At 36.6% G+C, this 27526-nt stretch overlaps 5 non-coding genes across 5 annotated transcripts; all 5 read left to right on the top strand.

The window, feature by feature from the left end:
• Positions 1 to 19782: 19782 nt before the first annotated feature.
• Positions 19783 to 19855, top strand: TRNAA-AGC (transfer RNA alanine (anticodon AGC)). The gene has a single exon. It is a non-coding gene; the product is annotated as a tRNA-Ala (tRNA).
• Positions 19856 to 22450: 2595 nt separating this feature from the next.
• On the top strand, positions 22451 to 22523 carry TRNAA-AGC (transfer RNA alanine (anticodon AGC)). The gene has a single exon. It is a non-coding gene; the product is annotated as a tRNA-Ala (tRNA).
• Positions 22524 to 25723: 3200 nt separating this feature from the next.
• On the top strand, positions 25724 to 25796 carry TRNAA-AGC (transfer RNA alanine (anticodon AGC)). The gene has a single exon. It is a non-coding gene; the product is annotated as a tRNA-Ala (tRNA).
• A 437-nt stretch (positions 25797 to 26233) lies between these two features.
• On the top strand, positions 26234 to 26306 carry TRNAA-AGC (transfer RNA alanine (anticodon AGC)). Its single transcript has one exon. It is a non-coding gene; the product is annotated as a tRNA-Ala (tRNA).
• A 725-nt stretch (positions 26307 to 27031) lies between these two features.
• Positions 27032 to 27104, top strand: TRNAA-AGC (transfer RNA alanine (anticodon AGC)). The gene has a single exon. It is a non-coding gene; the product is annotated as a tRNA-Ala (tRNA).
• The last annotated feature ends 422 nt before the right edge of the window (positions 27105 to 27526 follow it).

The raw sequence follows: 27526 nt of genomic DNA, 5'->3' as shown, positions 1-27526 counted from the left end.
TAATTTCCCAACTCTCGTGTGCCGCAAAGTCAACATTGCACAGTGGTCGCTGCCATTGGCCAAAATTAAAAAAAATAAAGTATAATTTTTGGTACCGAATGTGTTCATATCTACTCCTAACATGTTAAATTTCTCTAAAATAAATTTGTTATGGATTACTTCGTACTGTACTCCTTGAGAATAGCATCAAAAAAAGAGACATTTTAACAGTTTGGATTTCGAGGTGAATTCAATGCAAAAGTTTGGTGAAAGTAAAATATTAATATCAAACTAAATGAACTCTATATAGACCAAACGTAATTCGAATATTGAAAAACAAAGTATTAACTTAATTTTTATGCAGTTTTGCGATTCTTAATTTTTGGGATTAATTATTGAATACGTGTTTTGACTGAAGGACTTTTGTAATGCCATTTCTTCAGTATAATTAAATTTCATGTAAAGTTTTAGTTATGTTCCCCCTCAACGAAATTTTTTTCAGAAGATAAGTAATAGTCTGTAGATTCTATTTTCAAAATATAAGCTGCAACTTTCCGCAAGTTTGGAACTTGTTTCCAAAATACTAAGGGTACCTTTCAGGGTGTTTTTGTCCTTTTTTTAAATGTCAACAGCACATTTCAGCTTTTTAAGTATATAGAAGAGATACTGTGCGGTTCAGTTATATGAAGGATACGTCAAAATGTGGTCCTCAATGTAAAATTTGGAAAATTCAGCCATTTTGATTGATTATTACGGCTAGCCACTAAAATACCGAATATTGCCCTGTACCGATTTATAGGGACAACATCAAAGGGTCGACCTACATTAATCGACAATTTTCTAGGGGTAGCCTACCACCAGGAAAGATTTAGTGGCATTTCGAATTAATAATTTATATAAAACCTTCAAAATTGCGAAAATCGGGCGGTACCATTATATGGGGACCATACCAAAACGTGGTCCAATTCAAAAAATTTTTACAAGAAGGTTTTCTAACACTAGGAAATACCGATAGCCAAATTTCAGCCTATTTCATTGAAAGATGTGGTCATGACCCCCAAAATGCCAGAAATCAGGGGGTACCGTTCTATATTGAATTGTTTTGTTTTTTTTTTTTGTTCCTTTTTATGTGTGTTGCTAAACTAGCCTTTACTGCAAATTTCCTATTGATATCTGCACAGGAAGTATTTTTGGCCGCTCTTCCCATACAAGTTCGACCACAGTGCATTGTCCTTATTCACTTCTTGGACGTAAGATACCACCACACACAGCTTGATAGTTTCGTCGATTGCAGGCGTATTCCCACTGTTCATAATCCAAAGATCTTTGGTAGTAGCATTTAATGTCTTGTTGTTTGGTCTGGTTACAGGCCACGAGGCTTTATGTCTTCATGTGCGTCGAGATAACTAAATTTATGTTTTTCCGCTGAGAAGTCATATAGCCCCATTTCCTTGTGGAGGTTGGATTTACCGACATATATGGCAAAGATATTACGGTCCAATTTTATATAATCGTTCCAATTTTATATTATCGTTCCAATTTTATGATATTATCGTTCCAATTTTTTCGTAAAATATACCTTGGGTACAGATAAGACTGCTATTGAACAATTTAGCTTGTATCTGCAATTTGGTTTAGTCTACCATTCATCGGAATACAACTGGAGACCAGATGTTTTAATATGCGGCTAAATAAAAACCCACATCCACATTGCTACTTTTCCAACAACATCATGGTTCTTTCGTCTTCTTTATTTGTATCGCCCTGGTGGGCGTTAAAGGCAGTTCTTCAGAAGACACCACACGGAGGTTAGTGTCCACTGGGCATAAAAAAGGTAACATGTTGAAGCTGTATGTTATGTATCGAACATCCCCTACCCATTCCTACGATATTCCCCTTCAAAAACTTTCTAAATTTTTGACTAAATAACTGCAGTGAGTGTGCTACTCATTCCGAATATATAGTTTTTCTTTATGCAAATGTAGTGCACAGTAATGATGTCAACCCCTTTTGTTTTCTAGTTTATCATTAAAAAACATTTAACCAAAATAACACCTAGCAAACTATTCACTTTGTGGGAATTTTTTTTAAAAACAACTTACAATTACTTTCTTTCCCAACAAAAACTTCCTGCCGTAAATTGTCTTTGGCCAGAGACTTAACAAAAAAACAACAAGAGATGAACACTTTACTGGCCTTAACTTTTAATAAATTACCTGCTGCAAATGAAAGGTCTCTCACAAAACATATTTCATCTTTTTGGTGAAAATCCAAAAGAAAACCAACTGCCACTTATTATTCCCCTATCATCCAGCCAACACCTACAACAGTTTATAACACCTTTTTCTTGCTGCCTTTACAGCCTTTTGCCACAACACTTTGCTTAAGTACAATACATCTAAGTAAATTTTCACCCACTTAAGAACTCAGCAAAGGCACAAAAAAGGACAAAGTAATTCAACTACTGCTACTCCGAGCAACCGCTCTCATTGCACACTTTAGTTTGTGTTTTTCTCTTTCGTATTTTTTAATTTACCTAGATGCTTATTTTTTTTAACATAAACCGAAAGTCATGATGCCAAGCAATAAAGAAAATTTATATTACAGTGTTTTATTTAACTTGCTTTGGTGTGTGTTTAGTTCAAATCTGGTAACTCATTTTTAACACAGTTGCAGTTTACCAATCGAACTAAAACTTTGCACACTTTTCAGATGTGAATGACAATACATGAATATGAAATCAAAACCAATATTGGTCCATTTTTACACTGTTTTACAGTGTTTTATCTAATTTGCTTTTCAAATCTGGTAACTCATTTTTCACATAGTTGCGGTTGACCAAACGAACTTAAAATTTGCACACTTTTTAGATTTGGATGACAATACATGAATATGAAATCAAAACTAATATTGGTCCATTCTTACAGTGTTTCTACTGTGTCTAACTTGACCACCTTTTCAAATCTGGTAACTGATTTTTAGCACGGTTGCAGTTGACCAATCGAACTAAAACTTTGCACACTTTTCAGATTTAGATGACAACACATGAATATAAAACCAAAACCAATATGGGTCCATTGTTTCCTATAGCCCCCATATAACGGTACCACCCGATTTCCGGTATTTTGCTTATCAAATCTGGTAACTCATTTTTCACGCAGTTGCCGTTGACCAATCGTACTTAAACTTTGCACACTTTTCAGATTTGGATGACAATACATGAATATAAAATCAATACTAATATTGGTCCATTCTTACAGTGTTTTTACGGTGTCTAACTTGACCCCCTTTTAAAATCTGGTAACTGATTTTTAGCACGGTTGCAGTTGACCAAACGAACTAAAACTTTGCACATTTTTCAGATTTAGATGACAATACATGAATATGAAACCACAACCAATATGGGTCCATTTTTTCCTATAGCCCCCATATAACGGTACCACCCGACTTCTGGTATTTTGAGGATTTTGCTGTAACTTGGCATTTGGAGTTCTCAATAGTCCAGGAACTTCCCCACTAAAAATTGTGGACGTAGGTCAAGGTTTAATATAGCCTCCATATAACGGTACCACCCAATGTCAAGCATTTTAATCTACATTTTCTGCTCAAATGGACTGTAATTCAGCAGTTGAGGTTCTCAGTGGTCAAAAAAATGTATTTACTAAAAAGTTAAAAATAAGAAATAATTTAAAAAAATATGTTTCAGTGTTTTATTTAGAAATGCACTTAAAACTAAAAAATAATTTGTCGCTTAGCCTCAATAAATATATTTATTCTCATGATAGAATCTCTCAAATAAAACGCTTGCCGTTTAATTTTGCCACCATTCATAATTTAAATGCATGCGTTTTATTTGAGAGATTCTATCATGAGAATAAATGCACATTTAAGGAGAACCGGCAAAAATAACCAGGGTAACCGGATCTGTCCTCCAAACAAATATGTTTCCCTGTAAAGAGCGCAAATATACCTATTTATACCCTCAGCCTTTGGGGCTTTTGATACGATCAAAAATGTGTCTCATCGAAATAACGGTTTTAGACTCCAAGCATGTTTGGACGAAATTCGTTTCAAACAATTTGGAGTCGATTTAGCCATGTCCATTCGTCCGTCTGGCTGGCTGGTGCACACGATAACTCTCGAAGGGATCAACAGATTGGAGCCAAATTTTGGGTATCGTAATATTTTGGGTGACGTAGGGAATGAATGATACCAAACAACGGTCTTGACAGGCTTTAACATGGCAAAGCCCTGGATTTATCTTGGTCCCTCTTTCATCTCAAGTGGACACTGACCTCCCCGTGGTGTCATCTGGGGAACTGCCTTTAACACCCGTTAAAGGTAGTGAGCTAACACGTGCCGCGCGTTCACCCATAAGAACGTTAAAAACTTGGGTTTGGGCGTCGGGTTAGTAACCCTCCCCTAGAAAAAACATCCTACTATGAAAAAACAAAAGAAAAGAAAAACAAACCCCTCTAAAGTTGACGAACCCCGCAAACGTTTTAAGGACCATGATCTGAGAATCTGCACCTGGAGTGCGAACATTACTCTTTATAGAGAAGGTGCAGTCTTCGCATTGGCAGACGTACTTGAAAAGTACAAGGCCGATATTACTGCCATACAGGAAATAAAATGGATTGGGAAAGGCGTCACAACAACACCTAAAGGTGATGCACTGTATTATAGCTGCCATTACGTAAAGCATGAGTTCGGTTGCGGATTCGTAGTTAGTCGGAGACTAAAACATCTGGTATCCAGCTTCACCCCAGTGAATGAAAGACTTGCTGCAATTCGAATAAAAGCTAAATTCTTCAACATCAGCTTTATTTGCGCTCATGCTCCCACTGAAGAAAAGGACGAACAGACCAAAGATATATTTTACGAGCGCTTAGAAGAAACATATGACCGTTGCCCTGCCCATGACATTAAAATCATTCTAGGCGATTTTAATGCCAAAATTGGAAAGGAGAATATCTTTGGCCCAACAGTCGGGAAATTCAGTCTCCACAGTGAAACATCTGACAATGGTATGAGGCTGATAGACTTTGCAGCTGCAAAAAACATGGTAGTTAGCAGTACCAGATTTAATCATCTCGATATTCATAAGGGCACCTGGCTGTCTCCAGATCAAAGAACAAGTAATCAAATTGATCATGTTGTGATAGATGGAAGACATTCATCCAGCGTGTTGGATGTACGATCGTTCCGAGGCGCAAACATTGATTCGGACCACTACCTTGTTGCAGCAAAGGTACGTACCCGTCTAAACGTTGCAAATAAAGCACGAACAGATACAACGCGGAAGTTGGACATCGATAGGCTGCAAACACAACAGATAGCAACAGCATATTCCACTCAACTAGCCCAATTGCTTAACGCGAGCACTCCTTGTCCCGATAACATAACAACACAATGGCAAAATATTGCCCACTCCATGCAAACAGCCGCAAAATCCATACTTGGATTCCAGAGACCTCCACAAAGGAATTCATGGTATGACCAGGAGTGTCGTGCTGCTACCGAAGAGAAAAATGCGGCATATAGAACTACTTTACAATCAGTAGCAACGCGTAGCGCACGAGAGAGATATCGGGAGAAAATGAGAGAAGAGAAACGTCTTTTCCGCAAGAAAAAGAGAGAAATGGAAAAGCGGGAGTGTGAAAAAATCGAGATGTACAGGAGCCAGAATGAAGTCCGAAAATTCTACCAAAGAGTGAAGCATCAAACAGATGGCTTTGGTATGCATCAGCTAGTTAGCACCATCTGGCAGGAAGAACGCGTACCCGATGATTGGAACCTGGGCATCCTATGTCCCGTCCACAAGAAAGGAGATAAGACTGTATGCTCCAACTATAGGGGCATAAGTCTTCTTCCTATTGCCTATAAGATAGTGTCAGGGATATTGTGCGAACGACTAAATCCAATGGTCAACGAAATAATTGGACCATACCAATGTGGCTTTAGACCTGGCAAGTCCACCATTGACCAGATATTTACCCTGCGGCAAATCCTAGAGAAGACCCAAGAGATGCAGATCGACACATTTCACCTTCTTGTCGATTATAAAGCAGCATTCGACAGTCCCCTCCGATCAAAGGTATTCCACGCAATGTCTGAATTTGGTATCCCCGCAAAGCTCATCCGGCTTTGTAAGATGACTTTAACTGTCCTCAGTTAAAATTTAGGTCCTCAGTTAAAATTGGAAAGAACCTCTCCGAAGAATTTTGTACCAAAAGAGGTTTCAGACAAGGAGACAGCCTTTCGTGTGACCTATTCAACATTTTGCTGGAAAAGGTAATACGAGATGCAAATGTCAAAAGAAATGGCACAATTTACACCAATAGCCACATGTTACTTGCCTATGCTGATGACATAGACATCATGGGACGATCAGTAAAGGAAGTAACTGATACCTTTAGGAAGGTCGAAGCAGAATCTGCGAAAGTGGGTCTGGCGGTAAACGGCGAAAATACCAAATTGATGGTGTCGACGCGCAAAGCGTCCATAGAGCTCGGACCAACTGTGGAAGTTGGTACCTTCAATTTTGAGGTAGTTAAAGACTTCGTCTACCTCGGCACTGCCATAAACACAACAAACAACATCAGTTGTGAAATAAGAAGAAGAATTGTATTGGCCAACAGATGCTACTATGGTCTAAGTAAGCAATTTAAAAACAAAGCCACATCTCGTCAAACAAAAATAACACTATACAAAACGCTGATACTACCCGTGCTAATGTATGGCTCCGAAGCATGGGTACTTTCGCAAGCAGATAAGGCAGTGCTTGGTGTGTTTGAGAGGAAAATTCTTCGAAAGATCTACGGCCGATTTGCGTTGACGGTGAATATCGACGTCGTATGAACCACGAGCTATATAAGCTATACAAAGACATGAATATACTTAAACGTATCGAGATGCAACGATTGCGTTGGATAGGCCATATCATGAGAATAAGCGATGATGAACCCGCTAAAAAGGCGTATGAATACATGCCACATGGCGGTGCACGCAGAATCGGCAGGCCTAAGCTTCGATGGAGCATACAAGTGGATGAAGAAATGAAAAGGCGCGGTATTTCAAAAAGTCAAGCGAAAAACAGAGAGGAATGGAGATCTTTTCTTAGTTCGGTCTATGGAACAAATGTTCTGTAATGGGCCAACTAAGTAAGTAAGTAAGTAATATTTTGTCCAAACTTGGTTTAAGTTCGAAGATGGGCCACATCAGTCCACTCCTTCGGGTACCTCCTCGATGGGTCTGTCCTAAAAGTCTTCTAATGACAAACTCTAGTTCTCTGCCAAAATTCTTCGTGGTATTGTTCCCCATTATTTACGCTGAGGGTATACTCGAACAATAATCGGTAAACCCAATGATATTTTTTTACTTTTTGGTATGGTATTACATACATAAAGGGTGATCCATTTAGAGGTTTCTACTTTCTTTAAAAAATAAAACACAGAAAAATCAAAAAAATCAATTCAATTTATTATCATTTGAAAGAAAATTCGATTAAATTTATTTTTTGCAGATTATATCTATGTCCATCCGTTTAGTCCAATTTTCAATGACTCGTTCAAGCTTTTCGACTGGTAACTGGCGAATACACGTCTGATGTTTTAATCCACGACCGGAATCGAAGCGCTTTATCCGCATACAATTTTGACTTTACTTATTCTCACAGGAAAAGGTCTAACGGTCCAAAACGTGCTCACCGAAGTGCTCTTTCAATAAAACTATTGATTGGTGCAATGTGTGGAAAGTGGCACCGTTTTGTTGAAACTAAATGTCGCCGAGATTACGAGCTTCAATTTCAGATATCAAATAATCGGTTATTACGGCGCAATAACGGTCGCCATTGACGATGAAGTCCGATTCCGGCGATTCCACCGACCCACAAATCGTTATTTTTTGTGAATGAAGTGGCAGCTCTTGAATATCTTTAAATGAGGAAATTTTTTCCCGACTCACGCGTGATCTGTCAAAAAGGGCTTGTTGTATCAACCGTTATAAGGGTTTAACGATGTTAGTTTTAAACATAATTACAAATAAATACAAACTTTCGAACCCAACATTATTTTTTGTTCGAACCCGACATTACGCAAACACTGCTAGTTTAAAAAGTGTTGCAAGAAGTACTACACAAATTTAAAAAAAAAAATGGACATTGTTGCTTTTTCCAAATTCTCAATCGAGTTTAAAAGCGATTTTAGTTGTTTCTTTTGTCAAAAACTTACAAGCAAAAGGAAGGTGCATAATAGGAAACCCCAGTTTTGAAGAATATTCATAAATATTCGCTTATTTAAGAAATGCTTTGCGGACAACACAAAAATGAAGTAAAATACACAAAAAGAAGAAAAACGTTGTACTAAGTGCGAATATGCACGTGTTGCAATTTTATATGCGGGTGGTGTGATGTCCGACAATATTGCAGGTAACTGCCAATGCTGGCTTTTAGTAGAATAGCGTTGTTTCCTTTTTTACACGAATTCCTTTTCTATAGCTGGAAATACTATCATGGTCTTTTGCCATCTTTGTTGTAGACACATTTCCTTGCAAGTCATTTTCGCATTAGCAGCGTACTTGAAGTTTCTCATTGTTGCCACTTTGTGTTAATAATGACTGGTTGGTGTTGGTTGTAGCTCTTGCCAGTTGCATGCTTAGCTGCTGCTTCTTTATGGCATTGCAGGCTGTGGTGTTCGCTGTTCTTTTTTGATGGCCGCACTCAAGAAGTTACATTAATTTGTGGCTCACCATTGCGGGGTAAATATGTATGTATGTAAATATGCCATTGTGTAGTTCTTCCTCATTCCGCCTACTAACGTGTTCGTTCGTTTATATGAAACAACTTTTTTATACTAAGATGTGCCACAAAGCCATAGCAGTGAAAGTTGTGAAAAAGGTGTAAAAGTATAAATAGAAGACTTTTGAAAAAATACACGTTGTACATGTTTTCTTCTTCAATTTTTTTCTGAACTTCTAATGAGTTTTTATTTCTTAGATTGAATGAAGTTAGTTTAGATGTTGAAAACGCTGTAACATATTTTTAAGTGGTCCAATTAAATGTTAATATTTAAACGTTTAGTTTTTGAGTTTATGAATGGCCGAAAGGTATGCTACACTTTGCGATTTATATAAATGTTTAACAGTGGTGTTCAAAAGATTGTTAAAGTCATAATCTATTTGGAACATTTAAGCATTGTACAAAACAGAAGATATATAAGCAGACTTTATAATTAAATACTTTGGAAAGACCTGAATATGCTGCACCATTATTGGTGCTGCTAATAGTGTTAGGCACATTTTTCAACCGCAATAACTGAAATTTTTATAATCATTTATGCTAACGAGGGTATATACTAGGGATATAACTTTTTTGCAAATATCAAAAATACCACCACATAGCCGTGTAGAGCATGGAAAACTATTATGAAATACGGTGTAAATTTTTCTCTATCGCGAAAAAAGTTTCCGCACCAAATGCACTGAAGTTCGGCAATGCATTTTTAAATTTTATCTGTTACTAGCTGATCCGGTTCCGCGTTGCTGGCCCGTCGTTTTGGATTTCCGTGTAAGGCTTAGAAATCTATCTACAATGTATCTATCTAATATTGATACCTCTAGATATTCGAACCGAATTGACGATAAATCGACGTTTTGGTATAATCCTCATATAATGTTATCTCCAGATATAAAATAGAAAATTACTATAATTATGGCCTCCACCATAATATGAAGGGTATAATTAACTTTATGATTCTGTTTGTAACACATCGGAATATTCGTCGGAGAACCTTTAAATTCGTGATCAACATAAAAATAAGTGAATATAACGATGTCCGTCTATATGTTGAAATCAAGATACAGCTTGCGATATTTAACATAGAGCTTTTCAATTTGGTACAGAAGTTTCTATTTTTTCTCGTAGCATGTTTGGTATTGAAAATTGACTATATCAGTCTGTAACGTGGTTTTGTCGTAGGCTGGGGTAGACTTAGTCGTGTCCAGGGTCGCCATAAGGGCCCACTAAACCTTACGGAATAATAAGACGAGTATTCTCCCTTTCCTGGGGGTTAAATCGGATATTTATTGATGTAAAACTAATTTATAATCTACTTATGTTTAAATTCGATAAGAAGGATAATTGGCTGGGGAATCGGCAACTTGGATTCAGTAAATGGTTTGATGATGATCGGGAACTCGGTGATTCGCCGTTCGGTAGTAGGCGATCTGAAGATAATCGGGAACTCGATGATTCGCTGTTCGGCGACGATTTGAAGATAATCGGGTACTCGGTGATTCGTGTTGTAGATGTTCGGCCACTCGGGGTTCGTATGTATTCGGCCACTCGGTGATTCGTGTTGTAGATATTCGTCCACTCGGGGTTCGTATGTGTTCGGCCACTCGGTGATTCGTGTTGTAGATATTCGTCCACTCATTGTTCGTATGTGTTCGGCCACTCGGTGATTCGGTGTTTAGGGTTCAGTGTTCGGCCATTCGGTGATTCGTGTTGTAGATGTTCGGCCACTCGGAGTTTGTATGTGTTCGGGGTTCGGACATTCGGTGATTCGTGTCGTAGATGTGTGGCCACTCGGAGTTCGTATGTGTTCGGCTACTCGGTGATTCGGTGTTAGGGGTTCGGCCACTGATGATCGGTGTTCGGCTACTCGGGGATTCGGGTTGTAGGTGTTCGGCCACTCGGTGATTCGGTGCTGTAGCTGTTCGGCCACTCGGGGATTCGGTGTTCGGCTACTCGGTGATTCTGCACTCGGCTCGGCTGTTCGTGTTGTCGTTCGTTAGTGTTAGTTCTACGTTAACACCCGAAGGTGGAGTGGAACAACACCCGAGGGTGGAGTGGAACAACACCCGAAGGTGGAGTGGAACAACACCCGAAGGTGGAGTGGAACAACACCCGGTGGTGGAGTGGAACAACACCCGAAGGTGGAGTGGAACAACACCCGGAGGTGGAGTGGAACAACACCCGAAGGTGGAGTGGAACAACACCCGAAGGTGGAGTGAATGTATTAGCCACCGCGCAAAGGGGTAGCTCTCAAAAATACTTCCCAACCTCTCTACACTCCCGTGTCGGTTGGCGGACCACGAACACACAACTGTACTCAAGCCCGTATGGCTGGCTCCCTGCAGTAGCAAGCCTCTCTTTCGCCAACGAAACTGAAATATTAGTGTGTACAGTCGCACAGAGCATTTGAGAATTACTCTGCAGTTGTTATGCTGTCGCTTGCCTAAAATTATACTGTAACACACACATCCCACTGAAACGCAAGCGAACCCAACAGTTACCCAGCAAAATTTGACGGAAGGGGTTCTTTGCGATGACGTGATTTCATGTCATCTATTGCATTGGTTCAAAGGAAGTCGTGAAAGATCCGATCTTTTCATTAGGATTTGAACCAATGCCAAGGAAGTCGTGAAAGATCCGATCTTTTCATCAGCATTTGTACCCATTCCATCGATCCAATAGAGATGATGTTTGTGTTTTTATTTACACACCTGTTTATTTTCATTTTGGTATGTTCCAGTACTGCAAAAATCTACTAATTTTTACTATTTTTTCCGATAACATAAAGGAAAAATTGTTATCGTAGTAAAAATAAGTAGATTCTTGCAGTTTCTGGAACAGACCAAAGTTGTTAGAACTGTCGTCGTGATGTTGTCTTACATTTCCTGCATATCAAACAACTAAAATTTCTAAACAATTGGTATTATATGAAGTCCCAACCATCGAGCTAAAAATAGAATCGGACTGCACACATTGCTATTTTAAAAGTTCCCTTGTCTGTTCTAAATCTGACATAGAATGAAATCAATCAAATCTCGCTTCTTGGAATTTGAAAAAAAAAGTCCGAAACGAAAAGGAACAAGAATCTGAAAATAAAGAAGAAACTACTTTTGGAAAGAAACAATTAAAAATAAATTAATTAAGCATAAATGGTATTTTCCATAAAAAGTCTCTCCTCCCCGTTCGTTACATTTTGTTCTTAGAGATCCCTAAAGCAAGCCGGGTTGTAGATCCCTACATATTTCCGTCACTAAACAAAAGAGTATAAATTACCAAAATGTTGTTATAAAATAACAAAATTATAAAATAAAAGTAATTTACGAAATAAAAATACTTAAAGGAGTGCATTTGGAGTCCATGTTGAAATCTGAACTGGTGATGGGAAGATAATTGAAAAAACCTTTTGTAAGATGAAAGAATATCAGTTGCGGAGAACGGAGGAAGTAATCTTTTGCGTTGCAGCGGTGGTGATTACATTGCAATTTTGGATGTAAACTTTTGAAAAACTAAACTGATAAATTAATTGTAGCTATTTCATGAATTCGTTTGAATTAATAAAGAGTTTTGTTTTTCATCAAAACCATATTTCAATACAGCATTTCCATTTTCCAAACAAGACATGAAAATTTCATGCCAAGGGGTTGTTGAAAATGACATGCCAAAGCATTGGTTAAAATGACATGTCAAAGCATGGGTGAAAATGACATGTCAAATCATTGGTGGAAATGACATGCCAAAGCATTGGTGGAAATGACATGTCAACGCATTGGTTAAAATGACATGCTTAGGATCCAGAAAAGAACGTCATCTTTTGGGGTCCACGCTCATATAAAATTCATCGATGAAGATGCTAAAAAGATGACATGCTAGATCACTTGCACCCATGATTGAATGTCATCTTTAGCATCGAACATTTTGCTGGGTTAGTATGGATTGGCAGGTTGTGACGCTGTTGGGTAGTGGGGCTTTGCTAATCTCCGTTGGCCGGTTGTAATGTTGTTGTGGTAGTGGGGCAGCGTCAATTTGTCACTTTACAAGTCAACGTTTTGAGATAGCACCGACTGACCGCCCGATTTTCGGAATCTTCAAGGTTTTAGCCGCATTATCCTACCGAACATTATTCATACGAAATGGCTATAATTGGCGGTATAAACCATTTCTGCAGAGAATTATCGGCATATAGGACGGTACCTCCCGAGTTTCGATAATTTGGATGTTTTAGTATCATTATCCCACCGAAATGGCTATGGCAATTTGGTGTGTTGTCTTCATTGTAGGTATAAAACATTCCCGCATAGAATATTCGGTAAACATTTTTTATGTAGCCTTCATTGAACGATACCTTCGGATTTTCAAGGTTTTAGCGGCATTATTCAACAGAAATGGCTATAATTGGTATTTAGTCTTCCTGGGAGGTATCAAATATTTTAGCAGAGAATTGTCGGTATAAATCCATGTTTTCATTCATAAAACGATACCTACCGATTTTTTGGGGATTTTGAACGTTTTAGCCACATTATTCAACCGGAATGGCTTAAACCTGATTTCAATGTGCATAAAAGTTGGGGCCGGTCGAACTTAACGTCGTTTTTACTTCTTGTTAACAGAGAGATGTTTCATTGAACACGTCATTATTTTGCACTTCTAAACATGAAACCATATGTGATTCATAAAAAATGACTTCAAAATGCTATTGGGTTTATCTAGACTTTGCTGTATTAAAAAAACGTGGTGTTGATCGAGTTGTTCCCAGCACTAAAGGCAATGTTCATGCCATGTTTGCTGTCCCACTTACTAAATTTGTAAATCTAATCAGTAAGAATAAAGCTTTCAAAAATTTGACGCAATCGCGGTATTCTGCTTCCAAAACACCCACTAATGGCAGAGGTCACAATTGCAATTGTATTAAGTACCAATACGTCTAATAATCTCTGATATTTAGCGATTTGTTAAAACCCGTGTTACAGACCGTTTTTAATGACTGCCTGTGAGAATTGTGTTTATTTTCTATATATTATGGGTAATCGCGAGTACTTTAATCCTATTATTGGTTTTTTGAAATACCCGAAGTGTTTTACCAATTCTTATTCATTTACACGGTCATTACTTCCACGCAAATTAAATGTTGTTGTCAAATTTTTGAGCTTTGTTCTAAAACACTTTATTTGATCAATCAATAGTCATAGTTACTGATAATAGTTCGCTTATTATAATAGTGCAAACCTTGGCTTCATGGTAACTAAATTTTTTGTCTTTCACTCATATACGAGTACTGCGGTCGTCCACACTTTGGATATTATAATATTTCTTCGAATATTAGATGAAATTCGAAGGTGGTGCTTATAGGTCCACTCCTTTCGGTACCTCCCCCACAAAAGTTCGAAAATATTCGCTAAAAAGGTACGCGCGATTTCTCATAGACGTAGCAACCGATTTGGTCCAAACTTTTGATCTCTAAATATTGTCGAAACTTAGTTTATGTTCGAATTTGGACCCTATCTGTCCAATCCAGGGACGTACGCAGGATTTCATTTGGGGGGGGGGGGGTCAACTTGACCAAAAATCATGAAAATTTGAAATGTTATTTAGCGTTACGTAATTCTATTTTAAAGGGTTTGTAAGTTGATTTTATACGATATATTGACACAAAGTACATAAATTCAGTAGTATTTAGGGTACAATTTTATTTTTGTACAGAGTATAAAATATACATAAGTTCTCGGATATATAGAATTGAAAAAAACACATCAAAGTTTTCAATTTTACAACCGCAGAGGATTGCAATTGTTTTTGATATCGCAAGATTTTCGGTATTTCGAAGATCTTAGATTAGATTTTGGGTATCCTTTTAATCCGATCCCTATATAACTCCATTTGCGAGTAGGAAAAATTAATTTATACACGGGTTAAATGTGTTGGAAGGTATACCCGAATCCGCAAGTGCAGCTTGGACTTCTATATCTAGATATTGTGTCGATAATCTAAGAGTAAAATATTATTTTTTGTCATAAAAACGCCAAAATTGCTTCTTTACTAGAAGTGATAGAGTCTGTACAAGACAATTAAAAACTTCAGAAATTTAAAATCTGACGATACCGACAACGACTCATAGACTCCGAATCCTTCTCGCAGTACTGTTTGAGACTACAAAACTCATGTTTGGGCTATGTCAAATCATTCGGCAAACTCTTAGCTAACTCGTGACAAAACACTTTAAGTGGAAAAAAATTCCATGATTGTTGTTCCAGCTGTTATAAAAGAAGCATTATTTTTTCATTTTACGAGTTGACTTTTTTGGACTCGATGACATTAAACACTTTGCTGGACTCAGTTCTTGCAACTTATTGGAACTAGAATTTAAATATTTCTTAAATTAAATGTATTGTTTAAAATGTTATATAGTTTTGACAAATAACAATCGATCCTTAAAGAACCCCACATAATTATTCGCTAATATTAAGCAAATTAATCAAGAAGGAACACTCTTGTACAAAAGAGTTTTTTATTTATCATAACTTGTAATCGGTTGGAAACGAACAAAAAAATCGTTAATTTTGATTTCTGAAAAAATTGGCCAAAAGATATGTGCTCTCAGCCTGTGTGAATACACAATCCCAAATATTTTCCCCAACAAATATGTATTCAGGAGCTTTTAGAATGTTATGGTCTATCTGGACGAAGATTTGCTAATAAAAATATCGAAACTTTTGGGATATTTATCTTAACGATTGTGAAAGTTCGGAATACATGCATACGTTTTGCTAAAAAAAATTAATTTAGATCAAAGCGCAGAAGTGTTAAAATTTTGCGGAGAAATACCTGTAGAAATGGAGCGACAAAGTCAATTTTGAAAATTGATCTTATCCTTTCAATAGTTACCCCATGACAAGCCATTTTAGTTGATCACCGTAGTATTTTGAGCTTTGTCAGGAAGCTTGGACTTGCCCACGAAAAGTAGGATAACGCAGTAAACAAGACTACAAGTGTAAACAAAAAGAAAAGTCCAAAGGATCCTCGAACATTCTTTAAACTGCACTTACGTTGAACTTTTGTGAGGGATATAACTGAAGAAGTTGTCCAAACATATTCTCTTGGAACTTGATGTACATTTGAAAGTAATTTTACGATATTTGAAGGAGTAGACGGATATAACCCATATTAGGTTCGATCTATGTCAAGGAAGAAATATTGGTATGTGCAAAGTTTAGATAGAACCGATTACTCTCTTCGAGAGATATAGTATGCACCATTTTAGCGAAAATTTTTTAACTTTTATGGCGGAGGTACCGATATGACTTAAACTTAAAATATTACGAGGTCCGAAACTTTGACAAATTCAGTTGATCCTGCCAGACAAATAGAGATACAGACAGACAGATCGTGCTAAAGGCCCTAAAGGCTGAGGGTACAATTATACTGTGCAACACTAAAAATGCAAACAACTTCTAATAGACGTTTTTCGTTTCGACTTTTCATATCCGGTTCGAATTTTCTGGCTTCATCTAAACCAGTCTAAAACGACCCATTTCGCATTATTTGTTTTCCAGTCTTTAGCAATATTGTAGCCCGCCATCAGGCAGCAGAACTTATATTTCATACAAAAAATCGACTATATATAAAATATTTTACATAATTTCTGAAATTCTAGTCAATAGCTGCTAAACCATTGTGAGTTGAACCATGTTACCTTTACAGCATATCTTCCAAAAAGTGCGCTTAACAATTCCTTGCAACATTCTGAAGATGTAAAATGCTTCCTTCATGTTGTTTCAGCAGTATTTTATGTCACTCTTTTTACATCATGTATATCAAACACACGGTGCCTTAACAAATTTAAATGGAAGGTGCTTACACCTGGGAAGTTTTTGCAGATTCTGAAACTACAATCCTCATAGATGAGAAATATCAAGAAACAAAAAATCGCCGGAGGGATTTTAAAATAAATCGCGATTTAAGTTCACAATTTTAGGGTTTTTTAGGTTTTCACGATTTTGCTTGGAAACCGCAAGTCGTATCGAAATGAGTCTAAAGAAAATTTTGTAGCTTTGAAAATTCTCCACAGCATAGGCCTTGAAGCTGAAAAAATTCTCTACAAGATTTTTTTTTGCTAGGTTGTACCATTTTTGAGATATATAAGTTAAATTTGGGAAATTGCAGTATTGACATAGTTTTATAAGTAGGCGATAAAGTCCGGGCATTGTCTCAATTTGAACTTCTATATTTCAAAAACGGTGAAACCTACGAAAATATCATAAAGGTCAATCTTGTGGAGAATTTTCTCTGCTACAACATTTTTTTAGACCTATTTACATAGAACTAGCGGTTTCCAAGCAAAATCGTGAAAACCTTAAGAACCCCTAAAAATGTGAACTTAAATCGCGATTTATTTTAAAATCCCTCCGGCGATTTTTTTGTTTCTTGATATTTCTCATCTATGAACATTGTAGTTTCAGAATCAGCAAAAACTTCCGAGGAGTAAGCACCTTCCATTTCAATTTGTTAAGGCACACCGTGAACACCGTTGACACGAATAGATTTTTCTCATATTTGGGAATTCGTGGTGAATTATTGATATATTTATTACATGATCGTGGAAAAATATTCAAGATACACCGTGATAGAGACATTAGACAAAGGCATGTTTAGATGAATTGTGTATCACATTCAAGCGAATATTTTTTTTTCAAAGGTATCATTACGACAAAATTGAAAGTTTGGGAGATATGGTGCAAACTATATCAAATCTGTGGTATTTTTAGATATTGCATACATCTTATAGCGCTAATGCAGTTTTTCGAGTCGATTTTTTATATTTTCTATTTTCTTTGTTCCCTTATCTATAAGTTTGCTAAAAAGTTCAAAACAAATTTCGAATTGGTTTCCGAGATATAGCCCCGATTCAATATTTAGCCATTTTAAGATGAGAACATAAAATCTTAGCTAGATCTGACAGAACAATACCCAAATAGTGTTTTTGTCGTTTGGGTCTGTACTTTCATAAAATCCTCGGTAGAAGTTGTTTGCACACGACTACCTTAAAAATGTTGGACAGAGTTAGTTGATGATCGGGAAAACATTAAAGTGGATTTGCTAAATATAGCAGATTTTAGCTGTTGTTGACGTAAACAAATTCATTTGACGTAATTTTTCCCCTACTTTCTGGCAAACAATTTGTCAAAAATTGCATGACAAAATTTTGGTCAAGCCTCTGAGACAAATTTCTAATTAATAATAAATTTGTCCAATATACATTTTTTCATGCACTTCCGTTGAGTGTGATGCCTCGAGACCTCTATATAGCTCGAATATGACATAACAAACATGGAGTATATTCATTACGGAAGTCGTATATATAGTGGATTGATATGACATGAAGAAGTAATTCAGAAACCATTAGAAGTTTCTCTCAAAAGGAGTATAGGTCCAAACAAAAAAATTGAAAATTTTTCTTAAAAAAACTTATTAATGATGCTCATTTTCTGAACAGAAACTTCAGAAAATATAAGTTTTCGTAAAAGTTTTCATTTTATTTTAAATCTCCAATCATTAAAAAATGTTTATGAGAAAGGAAATATGTAATAATTTTTTACAGTAGCTTAACAAATTTTGTTCGACCAAACCATTTCGGGGGGTTCCTGGGCCCCCTGTGCCCCCCCCCCATGCGTACGTCCCTGGTCCAATCCTTGTGGTGCCACCCACACACATGTTCAACATTTTTGTGTGGTTAAGGGTCTGTCGAGGATCCTTTGGAAATTTTTACCGAAGGTTTTCCAAGTGGCCCTGTTTACAGCGATATTATTTTTTTTGTAGGCTAGTGTGATAAAAAAGCCCTATCTATCGTTATCCCCGCAAATTGTTGAGCTTTAATCCTATCCATACTTTTGTCGGTTCATACACGCAGAGAAAAAATATTTTTCGCTTTTGTTGGAACAAAAATATATGTTTTGGTTCCAAAAATGTATTTGTTTTGTTCAAACATTGTAATCCAAATCCAAAAATACCATCTTTTGTTCCAAACATAGAAAACAAAAACAACTTTCGAATTTCCGCAATATTGTTAAAATCGTTAACAATACCGATTGTAGGAACTATCATAATCTAATTTTGTTTACAAAAAGTATTGTCAGCCCAGAAAACCAGCCCAGAAATTTTTGATTTGAGTGCATATACTTCTCATATACACTTTTCGCATAACTTGGATATAAATGTCGCGTATAATATTGCAATCATTGATGAACACAATACGTGGTTTGCTGCATTGGCTGACAACAAAGCCAAACAAAAAGCTACAAGAACCCACCACAACATAAGGAATAATTAAACACCATAACAAACATGAAAAGGAAAGAAGAATGAAACAAAACAGAAACAAATAAAAACAAGAGTCTCACAAGTACATACTCACAAAAACAAAGGTAAAGGCAGCATGTCATACAAACACACCACAACTCACTAAAATTGTTTTTTCAACACGGCATCGAATAGCGAGAGAAGAGAAACAAATTTTCGAAGAAAAGAGAGAAATATTGTTCAGTTGACACAAACTATTTTTGGATTTACAATACTACATGAGGAATCCAACAATATGTTAACAATACATATTTTGCTCTTGGAATATTGTTGGATCAAACATATTTTTTCTCTGCGTGTACTTTAAGACAGATAAAACGTCTATTGATGCAGAAAGCGAACGATATTCACAAGAAAATGATAGACTGAAATGTTTTATTGAACGAAAAATAGCCAAAAAACGAAGTGAACGACCCGGATATTTTTGTTGAACGGAATGAAAAAGATCGATCCGCTCAACGAACGATATTGCCCAACACTAACAATAATGTATTTTGACAGAAAATTAATAGTCAGCTGGGCTTACTGTTCGACCTTTGTATGTCTTAAGAGCGATAATTATACGTTGTGTCTTGTAAAGCACACGCGTACATGACAAATTAGAAGTTACGGTAATCGAATAAATATAATGAATTCCCACTTTACTGCGTTTCTTGAATGGGGATGTAGCTCAGATGGTAGAGCGCTCGCTTAGCATGTGAGAGGTACGGGGATCGATGCCCCGCATCTCCAAGTCTGCTTTTAGGTCACAACAAAAATTACGGTTTAGTTTGATATTATTCAGTTATAATACTCACCTTGTACTCATGGGCCAAAGCCCCCTTTAGTTGTTATAGTTCCTAGTCGATTGCTGGAGGCTAAAGGATTATCTTCAGAAAATTTGCTGGGCTGCAATCGAGTTTATTTGATTTGGGCTGTTTTTTTTTTCTTTTGTTTTTGCTGACACAAGTGTACCTTAATGGAATGTATGGCTTTCGTAGGCTCGGCAACTAATTTCGCACCACCCGTCCTGTGTCCTACTATTGATGGAGAAATTGCTAACGAGCAACTTCTTCTACCACACTTTACACGGTGCTCTTGAATCAAATTTAAATGGAAGGTGCTTACACGTGGGAAGTTTTTGCGGATTCTGAAACTACAGTGTTCATAGATGAAAAAAATCAAAAAACAAAAAAAATCGCCGGAGCGCTTTTTAAATAAATCGCGATTCAAGTTGACATTTTAGGGGTTGTTTAGGTTTTCACGATTTTGCTTAAAAACCGCAAGTCCTATCAAAATGAGACTGAAGAAAATATTGTAGCTATGGAAATACTCTACAAGATTGACCTTCACGGTGTTTTCGTAGGTTTTACCATTTTTGAGATATTGAAGTTCAAATTGGGACAATGCACAGACTGTATCGCCCCCTTATAAAACAATGTCATGAAGGGTGCGCCTTAACTAACTTTGAATGAAAACCGCTTACACAGGGAAAGTTTTTGTGAATTCTGAAACAGCACTGTTAGTAGATGAGAAAAATCTAAAAAGAAGAAAAAATCGCTGTAGGGATTTTTAAATATATCGCGGTCAAAATTCACATTTTTAGGTGTGTTTTAGGTTTTCACGATTTTGCTTGGAAACCGCAAGTCCAATTGAAATGGAGCTAAAGAAAATGTTGTAGCTGTAAAAATACTCTACAGGATTGACGTTTATGATTTGTTCTCAGGCTGTACCATTTTTGAGATAAAGAAGCTCAGTCTACATTTTTAGGTTTTTTTGTTAGGCTTTCGCGATATTGCTTGAATACGGCAAGTCTTATCGGCATGGGACCTGAGAAAATCTTATAGCTGCGAAAATTCTCTACAAGACTGGCTTCTGTAATTTTTCCTAGGTTCTACCATTTTTTAAGATATATAAGTTTAAGTTGGAAAATTGCAGTCATGACATTGTTTTATGAGGAGACAGATACAGAATTGAATTGAATTTGAATTGTCCCAATTTGAACTTCTATATCTCAAATGTTGTACAACCTACGAAAATATTATTAAGGTCAATTTTATAGAGAATTTTGATAGCTACAACACTTTCTTTATTCCCATTTTGATAGGACTTGCGGTTTCCAAGCAAAATCGCAAAAACCTAAACAACCCCTAAAATTGTCAACTTGAATCGCGATTTATTTGAAAAGCGCTCCGGCGATTTTTTTTTTTTTTTTTTTGATTTTTCTCACCTATGAACACTGTAGTTTCAGAATCCGCAAAAACTTCCCAGGTGTAAGCACCTTCCATTTAAATTTGATTCAAGAGCACCGTTCTTACTTTATGATACTAGAGTCGGGTCATTATTGGATAGACAACTTCGGAGGTGATTCCGATGGTATTACCAATTCCTCTACAAATAATAAAATTCAACATTTTCATATACTTTTCAATTCAATTCTATCCAAGCTTATTGAGTCTTAACTTTAAAATAATAACCTACGACCCCTATATGGAGAAGTCTCCGTCTATATAAGTTATACTGTAAGATGGCTCTTCTCATTAATATTATATAGTATTCTCAATAAAAATGCATGCTATAAACATTGCTGTTTAAGAATCCGCAAAAACTTCCCTGGTGTAACCGGTTTTCATTTAAAATTAGTTAAGGTGCACTGTGCATAACATTGTAATATCAGGAGGCGATACAGTCAATCCATTTGAGCTTCTATATCTTAATAACGGCAAAAACTACGAAGATATCATAAAAGTCAATCTTGTAGAAAATTTTCATAGCTAGTTCAAGTTCAATTATAGGAACTTGAGGCCTCTCCTTGAAATAATTCTCCAAAAGGTCCTCTCTTGGAAGGGCAATATATTTTCTAGCGGTAGAAGAAGCTATTCACATATAATGCATACAAGCCCTTCAAGTAACAACAATTATTTTTAATGCACGGCCAGTAGTAGGTCTTGTGCTTTGTATAGTGTGCATACTTCTTGAAGATCATTAGAATTTCTCAAAGAATATCACAAGGCCTCTCATAGGAGTTCATAAGAGTTCGTAGCAGATTTGTTCGTAGAAGAGTTGTAAGACATGTAGAACCAGTAGATCAAGCATATATGGGATGCTAAATCAAATCTGTTTGAAAACACAATGCACACTATTACTGAAGATACCTGTGCCGAAGCCAAGTTATAGAGTTACATACCTTAATCATACTTCGAGTGCTACTGATTGCATTTATATTACGTGAATTTTGGTCACGCCTCACCTAAAGGTCAAACTGTACGTGACAGTTTGAAACCATATGAATTCGTTTAATTTGGAAGCGTTTTCATGTGTTTTTATTTACTCCAAGTGTATTAATATGGGGATGTAGCTCAGATGGTAGAGCGCTCGCTTAGCATGTGAGAGGTACGGGGATCGATGCCCCGCATCTCCAAATATCATTTTGGATCACTAGTAAATGAATTATGTTATAATGAAACAAAGCAGCGAGTTCTATCAACTTGGGTTATGCTTTGTTTTGTTCCTAATGAAATACGAAACGAAACGAATGCAAACGTTTCATAAAGTTTATTTCCGTACGCTGGTTATAAACACCTAAACAAAATTTTAACTGTTGGAATTCAGTTAACAAAATCTTAAAATAATTCATTTTTTTTATTTCATTGAAAACAGAATTTCGAAGCAGTTCATAGCAATTGGAAAATTTCACTAGGAATGGTGAATGATTGTCGTCACACAAATTCTTAAAGTGCCGACTATTGGTGCACTAACCTATAATATTCCGTTTACATAGTGCAAACGTCAAATAGATCATCATAAAGAAGGTTAACGCGGCACAGTGGTCTAATGCAAAGGCAGTTTAATATTTTGTCATTCGGTTTGTAACACATCGGAGAACCTCTAGAGTATATATATTCTTGATCAGGGTAAAATTCTAAGTCGTCTGTCGAAATCAAGATACAGCTCGCAATTTTTAAGAGAGAGCTTTGGAACAGAAGTTTCTATTACAATTGCAAATGGGCTATATCGGCACATGTTTTTATATGTATATATTCCACCGAAATGGCTGAAATTCGGTATTTGGTCTTCATTTGGGGTATTAAACGTTTCATATGAAATTTGTTAGTATTGGTCCACGCCTTAGTATGGCCCCCATAGAAAGGTACTTCCCTATTTCCGGTATTTTGAAAATTGTTGCCTCAATATTCCACCGAAATGGTAATTTGGTCTTCATTTGGGGTATGAAACGTTCCATATGAAATTTGTCGGTATAGGTCTACGCCTTCATATTGCCACCATAGAACGGTATAACCTGATTTTCGTAAATGGTTGAAAATTGGTACTTAGTCTTCGTTGGGGGTATAAAACTTTCCCTAAAAACATGTCGGTACAGGTCCACGCCTTAGTATAGCCCCCATAGAACGGTACCTCCCTATTTCCGGTATTTTGAAGGTTGTGACCTCAATATTCCACCAAAATATTAATTTGGTCTTCATTTGAGGTATGAAGCGTTCCATATGAAATTTGTCGGTATAGGTCTACGCCTTCATATAGCTCCCATAGAACGGTACCACCCGATTTTCGGTATTTTGAAAGTTGTGGCCACAGCAACCCACCGAAATGGCTGAAATTTGGTATTAAGTCTTTGTTGGAGGTTATAGCCTTTCTGACTAAAATCCGACGCAATAGCTCCATGTTTTGACAGAGCCCCCATATAACGGTACCTCCCAAATTTCGGTATTTTGAAGGTTAGCCACATTGTTTTGCCGAAATTACTGAAATTTGGTATTTAGTCTTCTTCATAAACGAAAGGAAACTAATTGTTCCATTTTACTTCAATACAATTCGTTGTGGAGGGTATAACAAGTTCGGCCTGGCCGAACATAACGCGATTCTTACTTGTTTTTTCGTTCATTTAATTACGAAAATTACTGACTTAAATCCTCTATCAAGAATCTTATTATTAATAATGTTTTCTTAAGACGCCTTTTGACAAACGGGAATTTTTTATGAGTGTTTAACTTAAATGTTAAACCGCTAGGAATTCCAATTTCTTTGGTCTATACATTTGGTATCAGATTTCTAACACATTTAATTTAATGATTTTTTAAAATAAGGAATTCCCATACTCTACAATTTGAAGCGGTATGTATATACAGTGACTGTCCCTGAAAATGATGCCACCTGAAATAAAAAAACAAGTAAAAAAGTATCAGTAGACAGATATATACCCTCAGCCAATGTGAAGTGAAATTTTCACCTACGGACAAATCGAATGTATTTAAGGTCTCTTCAGAATTTTGTCGCCCTTTTTGGACATTTGAACTTGGCGACAATTATGGATTAGGAATTAACTGCACTAAGGCACAAATGTTGAACCTTTGTGGGGGACGTACCCTTAGGGGGGACCGATATGGGCCATTTTAGAAGTTAAACTAAATTTTGACAAAATATTAGGAGATCCAAAGTTTGGACCAAATTGGTTGCCCCAATCAAGTGATATCGTCCTAGCATTTTAGTGACATTTTTTAAATATTGGGGAGAAGTACCGCAAGTTGTAGACCGGTATTGCCCCATGAAACTAAGTTTGGTTTGTACAGGATATTTTCATAAATCCACTTTGATGTCAGATTGAATGAATACGAGGTCTGTAGTGGAATACTGTAAGGCTTTTTTGGTTACCGACAAAAATCGGTCAAATTAAAACGCAAAATTATGAATAAAGGTTGGAAACACTGTTGCCTTCGGCAAAACTTAGCGACAACTTTTTTTTTTGGTTGCTAACTTACCGACAAATTTCGTTAATTACCGAAATTATAAACATATTAATTTGGCCGATTTTTGTAGATAACCTAAAAATGCGTTAGAGAATCCATCTACTGATCAAATTATTTTCAAATTTTGTGAGTTACGTACATATGTATGTTCGATTTTCGCCTATTCTTCTGTTATGTTTATACATACATATGTCCGTTACATTTGCCTGTTTACTTACTAGGTGTGTCTTTTTACTTATTAAATGTTGCTGAAACAATTTTTTCTGCAACTTTTCCTTTATACAACTGTCAAAATCTGCAACATTAGTAATTATCACGTAAAAAGACACAGCTATTATTACAAATTATCGAGTACGCAGACAGGCATAATATCAGCAGATTTGGATTGTCAGTTTGTTTTTGACAGATAAAAAGGTTACTCCTTTTTTTGGTGTGCTCTTGGTTTTTTTATTATTCGAACAAAAATTATCAAAAAAGAATGTTTCGCTCCCCATTTTCTTCGACTGCAATGACATGGTGCATCATCAATTCATGCCGAAAGATCGTAAGGAAGTTATGCACTGTTTGTGCGGAAAAATTCGTCAGAAACGCACTGAATTGTGAAAAAAATAACGAATTTTTTTTGCACCATGAAAATGCGTGCGTACATCGATGATTGTGCGTGAGGTTTTTGGTCGAAAAAAAAACCTTTAACGTTAAATTTCAAAAATATGCAAAACTCTAATGTCTACTTATGTATGACAAGTCATATTGTCCTTGAGCCTTATTCGAGAGTGTGCGTTGTACTACACTTGCGTACGGGACATATATAAATTAACAGCAATTCAATTAATTTAAACTGAATTGCGTTTTACATGGGGATGTAGCTCAGATGGTAGAGCGCTCGCTTAGCATGTGAGAGGTACGGGGATCGATGCCCCGCATCTCCAACTTGAGTTTTGGAACATACACAAGTATTTTTCGCTTTTAGGAACAACCTTCATAATATGAACATTAGCAACTCTATTCATAATATGTATGAATTATTTGTTTTTCTGTGTTTCTATATTATTGAGCCTACATGGGTCCCTACATTTGATGAATACGTATACTAGAAGCGGGAATGTTTGCCACAGAATAACGATTTATTTATTCCCCCACAAATATTGCTAATTACTTTATGCCAAGTCGTTATGGTGAACAATATTAATGCAGTATGATTGTATTAGGCGTTATAAGATTTTTGGTTTAAGTACATATAATGTGTTTCATGTCACGATTATATAACAGGCAGTGTGTGTTGTACTGCACATTTGTACGTGACAAAGTAAAATTAACCGAAATTCAATTAATTTGATATTTTCAAATGGAATCGGGTTTTTTAAATGGGGATGTAGCTCAGATGGTAGAGCGCTCGCTTAGCATGTGAGAGGTACGGGGATCGATGCCCCGCATCTCCAAAAATCCTTTTGTATGTGAGAAGAGGGTGGCATACGGGGATATGCGTATGCAAAAAGGTGATTAGGAGTGGCATTCAAGATTAAAAGTATCTGGCTATACCGCCAAATGTTTGCCCACGCAGGTCTAATAAAGTCAATCAAAACCTTAAAAATGGTTCAGAGGTCGCCTAATTGACACTCGGTCATTTCCTCTGATTAATTGTTGTACGTGCTTGTATCCCAATCTAACTCGGATCTGGTGTCTTTTCCGTCACTGGGATTCCCGCAATATCTTTCTTTGTATCGGTTTAGATATACATATATAAGAAGCGTTCGATCGACTTGACCATCTTAGACTTATAAGGATACATTTCCTCATATGGTCGAGCTTCAGTCCGATCTTTCCCTTCTTTTGAACGATCTAGTTCACTACGCAGTTCTAATCGCCCACATCGTTTGTATGAAAAACTGCGTATACATAACACTACAAGTTAGATGGAAATTTTTGGTACTGAAAAGCTGCGTATACATAACACTACAAGTTAGATGGAAATTTTTGGTACAAAAAATTAGGAAGTTGTTTGCCCTACTCTAATTTTCAGCAGTAGCAACAACATGATTTGTTTTTCATGTCACGATAATTGCGATGCACTGCCCATGCGTATGTGACAAACCGCTAAATGTAACAATTATTTATAAAGTTTGTGCGATATTGGTGAATTGAAACTGAAACAAGGTTTTTATAAGGGGATGTAGCTCAGATGGTAGAGCGCTCGCTTAGCATGTGAGAGGTACGGGGATCGATGCCCCGCATCTCCAATTAGCCTTTTAAAATGTGAAAACATTCAAATAAATCACAAGCAATCGCCTTTAGTACTGTATTTCAGTGGCATGACATTTCCTTTGAACTTTCAAGTGTTATAGTTTACCAATGACACTCTTCAAAGCACTATATAATTCTCAAAAATCAGTACTGCTTGCACAAGCTGATAAGATCCGATCGATAGGTCTACGGGTCAACAATCTACGATGACGGTGAAAATATCCACGTCGTATAAATTGCAATAGATGATAGGTCATGGTGACATGATAACAAGCAATGACGATTCCACTTAAAAGGTTGTACACAACAATATGCGTCAAAAAAGGCTCCAAAGAGGGACCAAAAACATGATTTTTCTAAATAAAAAAAAAACACAACAGAGGAAAATATAATTTTTAGGTCGGTATATGGAACAAAT

The sequence above is a fragment of the Musca autumnalis genome, unplaced genomic scaffold, assembly GCF_047663935.1.
Source record: "Musca autumnalis isolate F117 unplaced genomic scaffold, ASM4766393v1 scaffold_3, whole genome shotgun sequence".
NCBI lineage: Eukaryota > Metazoa > Arthropoda > Insecta > Diptera > Muscidae > Musca > Musca autumnalis.
This window is presented reverse-complemented; position numbering and strand designations above follow the sequence as displayed.